Consider the following 8,988-nt stretch of genomic DNA (forward strand, 5'->3'; position numbering starts at 1 on the left):
CGATCACACTTTCTTTCTCATGTGGCTCCATCCTTACTTGGGCAGAGGAAGCTTCATTGAATGACTGGCTGCAGTGGGGCTACCCACTGAGTAGAGCTGCCAAGGAGTGGGTCATCCTGGTAAGTCTCACAGCTGCTGCACATGACCCTCCTCCCTCTTGCCTCTTCTCTCCTGGCTCTCTTGCAATCCCTCCCACCCCCTCCCATCAGGTGGGGACCTCGGGGGAAAGAGAGCTCCGACACATACGCACAGTCTGGCAGCAGCCCCGTTTCATCCAAGGCAGACTTTTTAAAGGGGAAGGCAACTTGACTCGAGTGCTTTAGAGTCGCGAAAGGGCAACTCAGGGACTTGGAAAGTGCCCCCATTATGACTCTTTTTCGAGTCGAGTCGCAGGGGCCAGTGACTCTAGACTCAAGTCGCACTGCACTGGGTTTTCCCATTCCTGCTCTTTTGTTCCTACAAGATCCCATTTATACTATTCAGACATTTTAAGGCAGCAATCCTATACACATCTAGCTAGGAATAAGTCCCATTGGACTCTAAAAGGCAGTGGTTCCCAAACATATTGGCAGCAGGACACACTTTTGAAAATGACACTCTATTGGGACCCACTCAGCTTTACAAGAGGTTCACTGGATTGAGACCACTCTGGTGACCTTGCATTCCCCTTTACCTGGCCTTCAGTTAGATCCAAGCCATGGTCACCTTTGCATGTGTGGCTCAGTTTCACTTTCCATAGGGCTCAATACATTTTCCTTGGGAACTTGGGGGAGGAAGACTTCCTTCTCAAGAGTTTGTTGGAGCCTGAATCCATCAGACTGGGACCATTCTGGCGGCGTTGCATTCCGCTAGATCTGCCCTTCAAAGTGGACCAAGACACAGTGTTGGCCATGAGAAAACATGCGCATGCTACTCTGTTTCAGTTTCCATAATGGTTGGTTGGCAACCTTCAGTCTCGAAAGACTATGGTATATGCCTACAGCACCCGGTATTCCCAGGCGGTCTCCCATCCAAGTACTAACCAGGCCTGACCCTGCTTAGCTTCCAAGATCAGATGAGATTGGGCATGTGCAGGGTAACAGCTGCTGCAGGGCTCAATCCATTTTCCTTTTTAGCCATCAGCTTGTCAGTTTCATGACCCACCAAAATCAAGTTGTGACCATTGGTGGGTCCCGACCCACAGTTTGGGAACTGCTGCTAAGGACTACTTCTAAGGAACAAAAAATGGGCTTTCACTCCCAGTCACTTTTCTCCATTCATGAGAAAAATCTGTCATGGAGGGAAATGAAAAGACAGGGAAAAATTCCCTAATACCCCAAATCTAAAACATTCATTTCTTAGAAAGCTTTCCCAATGACATCAGTGACATTTATTTCCAAGTGAATGTACTTAAAAGTTCCCCAAATTGTTTCAGTGCTAGAATTTGTTGTTGGTTTTGCAAAGCATCCATAACCAGTGAGGCTTTTGTCTCTTTGTGTTTTAGCTTTCAGCCAGCATTAAAAAAAAATAGCGTAGCATGAATTTTACATTCAGTGAGTGCAGTGTGCAGCTTTGTCAATTTATCTACAGATACCTTATGGTATTTCTAAGAGATGCATGGTGATGCAACCCCCACAGAGGGCCATATACAGCATGTTCCTTCTCACATCCCACCTTAGTTTTCTATATTCAGATGCATGAATGAGAGGAAGTGGGCATGATAGCAGAATCAGCTGATGCCTCTTCTTCGTGGGAAGGAGTCTTTGTGTGAAGAGTTCACCATGTGAGTGAGTGAGTGAGTGAGTGAGTGAGTGAGTGAGTGAGTGACAGCCCAATCCTATGCGTGTCTACTCAGAAGTAAGTTCCATTCGTTTCAATGGGGCTCACTCCCAGGAAAGTGTGGATAGGATTGGGCTGTGAGTGAGTACGTGCACAGAAATGTAGAAGGACCATGATCTAACTTGTCTGGTATTATCCTGTCTGAAAAACTTTGGTCACAAGAAGGATAATTCAGTTTCCATTTTGGTCACAAGTACTTGAGTCACATGTATACAACAAGTCAGGCTTCCTCTTTGGGGAGCAGAAGGGAACAAGATTTGTCATTTGATCAACCAGAGTGTCTGAAACACCATAATATCAAAGAGGAAGATAAAGCAGCAATTTCCTCTTTTGTGGCAGTAGAAGCATTAAGGTTACAATCCAACACACGGAGATGCATTGCTAACTTCCATCCATTAACTGCAATGGGATTTTTTTTTTCCTGTTTAAGCAGGATTTGTCAATGTAGCATCTTTATTTAGAAATAGGCTCCATTGAAAATAAGAGATCTTGCGATTTGTCCCCAAATATATGTACAATGAGATGGCAGGAGGGCATCTTGCTGCAGATCATGTTTGGGATCCATCAGGAACTAGACCCAAGGAGAGGCAAGGGAAGGGGGACACTACATTTGGGCAGAAAGGTAAGCCCATTACCATGATGAAACAATTGAGGCTAAATTGGAGATCATGCTTGAGGGCGTTTATCCAGACTTATTTCTATATGGAGTGTCCAGATCTTGTAAGATTTGCTGGACCCAATCAGAAGCACCGTACTTGGAACACAACACGCAATGTTCTGAGCTGCTAACAGGGTCAGTAAGCAGCTCTGTAGAATATTCTACTGAATATTCAATGTGTAGGGAGACCTCTCTAGGAATGCAGAGTCTTTCTCAGTAACCTATTCCCCCCCCCCTTTTCTGGGGGCCTTTGTTTTTGAAAATTACTGATTTTTGCAAACATCTAGAACAGTGGTTCTCAAACTTTTTAGCACCAGAACCCACTTTTTAGAATGACAATCTGTTGGGACCCACCGGAAGTGATGTCATGGCCAAAAGTGACATCATCAAACACCCCATATGACAAAATCAATCAATTAATTAAGTAAATTAAATGTTCACAATAAGTTTAAAAATATATTTAAAGTAAGACAGAACCCTCCTAACCTTCCAAAGCAGTTGCTGATCTGTTTAAAAAAAAATTATCCAAAACATCCCAAATGCTGTAATCCTATCCACACTTACCCAGGAGAAAGCCCTATTGACTATTGTTAAAACTATATACATGGTAGCCTGTTAAAAGTACAGATCTGTAACATTTCCCCATATGCAGTCACATACTGTGGGAGCCTCAAGTCTAATATATAAAAAATAAAATACACATTAAAATAAAAGGGGACCCACCTGAAATTGGCTCGCAAACCAACTAGTGGGTCCCGACTCACCATTTCTCAACACTGATCTAGAATTCAAACACCCAGAAATCTTCATTGATTGGAGAGGGGATTACATTTCAACAACAATCTGATCAGTATTCAAAAACTGTGTTACAGGGAACTTGCCATTGGCTGTTCTTTTGCTCATTACCATAAGTGCAAAACATGGAGCACAAGCAAGTTGCACGGAAAATCGTTCGAACACTGAAATAGGAAGTATGCAGGAGTTTTCACTTTCTGTTTTCTGCTTTTATCTGTCCAGACTGCCTTTTCCTGCAGTGCAGTCTGCATACTCCATACTGTGTTTCACTACAGGCCCCCCCCCGCTTTATGATGGTAATCGGTTCTGGAGACACCACTGTATTCTGCAAATATTGTCACGTGAACCCAGTAACACATTGCTTTGAGTAATTCATTCCATGACCCTTGAAGTTAAATTTTCTGCCACAGAACTAAGCTATTTCCCTCTCTAAAAAGTTATTTTAAAAGTGCCAACTGCTGTCTTTTGGGGCCATGCTTATCAGTTTACACAATGAAAACACAAATTACTAGACCTTATCTTTCCCTCAAAACACACAAGGTTAAGAATGCTTCTACTGGCTGAGATACTACCTAGAAAGCGTGCATTTTCATCAGTGTCCTCAATGGCTATAGCCTTCCTCCACACACACTGCCATGATGTTTAAAATGCTGCTATTGACTGAGATGCTACCAAACACTTGGATTTGCGTCGCTGATTGACTTAAAGTATCTGTCGGCCACAAGATTCTGTTGGCAGCAATTGTGAGCCCATCATAAAGTGAATAACTTATCATATAGTGAACTTCGTTTTACTACGGAGAGTCCATTGTAAAGTGATTTGATCATAAAGTGAGCCCGCTGTAAAGTGGAGGGGTGCATGTATTTGTGGTAACACATGGAAACATCCTTAAATGCATCATCTCCATCATGCCACTGCAAGGCTTTGCCACATCCCTTCTCCTGCCAATTATTTTATATAAAGTATCTTAGGCTGCAATCCTATCCACACTTACCTGGGAGTAAGCCCCATTGACTATAATGGAACTTACTTCTGAGTAGACATGCATAGACCTGAGTTGTTTGTCTCATTCAGTGCGGTTTATTAATTTACAATGCACCTTTCTGTAGAGAAGCAGTGCTCCTTTATCTGATGCTATTATGGCTCTTGGTAGCATAGCAGCATCAAACCACATTGCTGGAACAATGCACCATCCTGGATCAACTCATGCTAGCAAGACGATGCCATGTGATGTAATGTTGCACTGTTCTGGCAGTCTTCAGCACACATCCTAGTAAACATTTATTTTCTTTCCCAGTCATTCATGGGGTCCAGCCCATATATTTGTGGTGCACGTGCAAACCCAGGATTTCCACCATGCTGTCTTACAAGTTTGACCACAAAATCATGCTGACCTAAATGGTTGGTTCATAATTGAGCACAGCTTCCCAAAACAGTTTCTTATTTTGTACTCAACTTTTGATGACCTGCACAGAATGAAGGCAGTGGGTTGAAATAAAAGCTGTATTTAAAATGTCCCCAAGGTTTTGTCATAGCAAGGCCACAATTAGTGTAGCCTTTCATTTTTAAACTGAGCTGAATGGAAGACTTTCTGTAAAGATATAGTACAATTCTTTCTGCCTCAAAACTCTCAATGAACTCAGTGGCAGTGGTGTTGCTAAGGGGGGATCGGGGGCAATTGTCCCAGGCTCCATGCCTGGGGGGCATCAGGAAAGTGCCTTTCTGAGGCCCAGAGAAGCCACCCATTGACCTCCCTGAGCCACGAAATGCCTTATAAGGCCTGCCAGAGGCCTTAGAACTACCCTTTGGTTTTTTGCGAAAATCACAACTGTGTTTGTAAGACTTCCAGCAGGTCTTCTGAAGGTTGGGGAAACCATGCATTGCCTTCCCAATCCTCAGAAGGCCTGCCTGAGTCCTAAAATATGTATTTCTGGTTTCACAAAACTTCTAAGGGGGGGGAATAAAAATTGCCCTAGGTACCAGATGGCATAGCTATGCCACTGCTCAATGGAACTTACTTATAAGGAAACATGCACAAAACTGAGGCTGCAATCCTAACCACACTTTCCTGAGAGTAAGCCCCGTTGAACAAAGTAGGGCTTACTTCTGAGTAGACCTGGTTAGGACTGTGCCCTGAGCTGTCAAAGTGTCTTAACTTCTCTGCTCAGAAGAAATCCAGGAATTTTAACTGACTGACAGCTAAGCAGACAAGTGGGTGTACATTTCCATTTCAATTTATGTATTCTTTAGGAGGTGTAATTGATTAATATATTTGCGTTACCTATGGCACAGTATTGCCTGTATGACCACCTTAAATATTGTGCAATGCATACTTTTCTGGATTAGAAAAATTCAGAAGGATGCTGGGGAGTTTTGCTGGGGAGAAGGACAGCAAGCTGAACAAGACCTTGACTATGAGCAAGTAGGGATGTAGACAAACAAGGGTGAGGGAGATATGAATGATGCATAAGAAATCACTAGGGTTGCTATCAAGTCATGTGTGAGTACACTAATTAAATCTGTATTGTCTCTATGGATATTTCAAAAGCAGATCAGTTTCTTCCTATTATGATTAGAAACAAAAAATTCAACATGCCTAATTTAGGTAGAACCAAGTTGCTTGAACATTTTTTTAAATTCAGCCAGACACAAACTTCACATGAAGTTATTGTGATACCTATCCAACTGAAGAATATTTAACCTACTGACTCGCCTTGTGTCCAGCAAAAGCACAACCTGCCTCCTTGGGCAAGATGAGCTATATAGTGACTCAGCAAATGGAATATTACCAAAAGAAAAAAAAGGGGGGGGGAGAACACCTTCAGTGAGGCTTAACCCATTCCCGCCTGGCCCATTGGTGTACACTTTTGGTCCCTGTTGCGTATATGCAACGTTGGGTAGAAATGGCTTAAGCAAAATATGTCACTTGCTATGCCCTTGTCACGGTGATACATGCTCATATTTTGGCCTCAGATTATGTGCAGATAGTAAATGGTAGTCTTGGATTAACACAAGGTTGTAGCTAGAGGGGGGCCAGGGTAGGCATTGCCCACCCTGACTCAGCAGTTTGCCCACCCTGGCATTTTTGAATATAATTTTCAGGGAAACGGATTTCTGAGGTCTGGGGAAGCCAGTGCAGAGGCAGAATAGAGTCCAGAGGGCCAGGGAGGCAGAACACAGTCCAGAGGCCCCTGTCCAGAGCACATGGAGAGCAGGGCTGGCCAAGAGCAACTACAAGGAAGATTGGGAGACATTTCTACTTATGTTGGCTGGGGGGGGGGCAGAGAAGAGGGTACTATTTCTGCTACTATGGAACATGCTAATTACTACAATGGTATTGTAGCTTGCGGGGTAGAAATGTTTTTGTTTGGAGAAATCATGGCAGGGTTTTTGCCTTTCAGATATATATTTTTTTTAATTAATTGCTGCTGGTTGAGGTTGGGGAGATCCTTTTCTTGAGGGAGAAAGCATGGAACCAGGTCTGTGGTGCATCTTGGCTTTCAGGGATTTAAAAAAAAAAATATGATGAGATGATGAATGCATCTTCCAAACCCACTCCCTCCCAAATATTTTCTATTCATGAAATTTGGATGAATTACAGGTCTTTGATGTTTCTCCATACTTATCCTTTAATTTTGCACACCAATATCTGTACCCAACATAATTGCCTACCCTGAAAAATAGTCACCCACCCTCCTTTAGAATCCTGACTATGGGCCTGGGTTAACACCTGGAGTTTTCATCTAATGGAAACTAGCTGCATTTTGTCTGCTGTGCTAAGCCAGGGAAAAAACTAAACCTGCATATTTTCAAATTAATAATTAATGGCAATGTTTACTTAGTCCTCTGCCAGGTGGCCAATGTTTGTTACAGGGAAGTCTGGCCAGTAGCAAACCATTTGTGCCAAGAGAATTGCATGATTTCCGAAATGATCAGGAAGAGTGAACTGGGAGACGTGAACTTCCCTCTCCCCCCTAATTGACAACAAATGAATCAGCATTAACACTGATTCAGCACTAGTGACGACACGTGTATTTTCATGGGAATAAGAACTGCTCCAGGCACTACACTTTTGGCAGAACCTATTGGAAATTACCAGAAAGTAAAACCCTTGAGGAATGGAGAATGCTTGCAAAGAAGGGAAGAAGCCAAAGAGCGGAACCACGAAGAGGAGAAGGAAATGAAACCAAGGAACAGAAGTGGCTGTCACCATCAGAGAAGCTACATGCTGCAAGTGGAACACTGAAGTGCTCAACAAGGCTGTCACTTCTAAAGTTAAGATCACAGACTCCACTGCCAGGGCTTGCATGTTCAGGGGTGTCACATTCCAGTACCTCGAACCTGGGCATTCTAGCTTGCATATGATGCAAAACATTTGCTAATTATGCAGTTTGAGTGGTGAGATGTTAGCCCCACTAGTGTGGCTTTTCCACAATATATCACATCCTCCCAATAATGCTTTGTAGCAAGGAAATAGGCCATTGGAAATTTTTCACAATACTGCATGTAACAGGCATGTAAGCATGCATATATGATACCATTTTTATTCCATTTCAAAACCAGTCTTAAGGCAACTTAGGGCGCAATCCTAACCCCTTATGTCAGTGCTTTCCAGCACTGAAGAAGAACACTAAGATAGACTGTATATCTACCGTTGCCACATGGGAAAAAACACTGACATTCAATCTGACAAGCAAATATTATCAGACATCATATCTTTAGTTTGAAATTCTCCTTCATTAATGATAACAGTGGTCAACAAATTTTACAATGGTCATGCCCCCAAGCAATTAAATTAGTCATTTCTCATAGATTTTCAGGTACTGAACACAAATATGACAATGAAAATGCAAACTGGCTACAATTTTTGAGAGATCCGCAACAGACGGTTCCATAGACACGTAAATGCCATAGACACGTGGTAAATGCCCACATCTTTCCTACCACCTATGTATGCAATGTGTTTAGTTTCTCCTAAACTACAGCCATTGGACATATTTCATTGTCTTTTTTTATGTTCAGCACATTAAAATTAGTAAAGATTAGCTATTTTCATTTCAGAGGCAAATTGTGTGCTGTCCAGTGTAACATTCACTAAAAGCAGTCCTCTAGGTGGACACCAGGTTAGCAAAGACACCTTGGTCCCTGGACAACAAGAATGTGGCTCCTTTATGCCAGTGAATCACATTTCTATGTTCAGCTAGAGCAGGGGTCGGCAACCTTAAACATTCAAAGAGCCATCTGGACCCGTTTTCTGGAGAAAAGAAAACCTTGGGAGCCATAAAACCCTTTTGACATCTAAAATGAAGATAACACTGCATATATAGTTGTTTTTTTTACCTTTATGCTATGTATATAAAAACTATAGTGTGTTGCATTTTTGAAATGAATGAACTGCTACAGAGAAAACAATATGTAGCATATTTTAATGTTACAATATCACCATAATCTTAAATTTAGAATTACATATAAAAAATTAAAGAGCTAAAATAAAATACATTTAAATTAAATACTAATTTATTTTCCCAGGGCCTGCCCTAGCCAATTTAGTGCTATAGGCAAGACTTGGGCTGGTGCCCTCCCTAGCAGAAAATCCTGACCAACAGTAAATAGTCATCTTTGTGTCTTTTCCACAGTAATATAAAAGAGGTACAATGAAATACAAAATCTAATGACTAGTATTTTTCAATACAATAAAGAGATTTATAGTTATTACT

At 42.0% G+C, this 8,988-nt stretch overlaps 1 pseudogene; it reads right to left on the reverse strand.

Annotated features, from left to right (window-relative positions):
* Positions 1-973: 973 nt before the first annotated feature.
* On the reverse strand, positions 974-1,093 carry LOC136638294 (5S ribosomal RNA; annotated as a pseudogene).
* Between the last annotated feature and the right edge of the window lie 7,895 nt (positions 1,094-8,988).

This window comes from Tiliqua scincoides, chromosome 1 (genome assembly GCF_035046505.1).
Source record: "Tiliqua scincoides isolate rTilSci1 chromosome 1, rTilSci1.hap2, whole genome shotgun sequence".
Classification (NCBI taxonomy): domain Eukaryota; kingdom Metazoa; phylum Chordata; class Lepidosauria; order Squamata; family Scincidae; genus Tiliqua; species Tiliqua scincoides.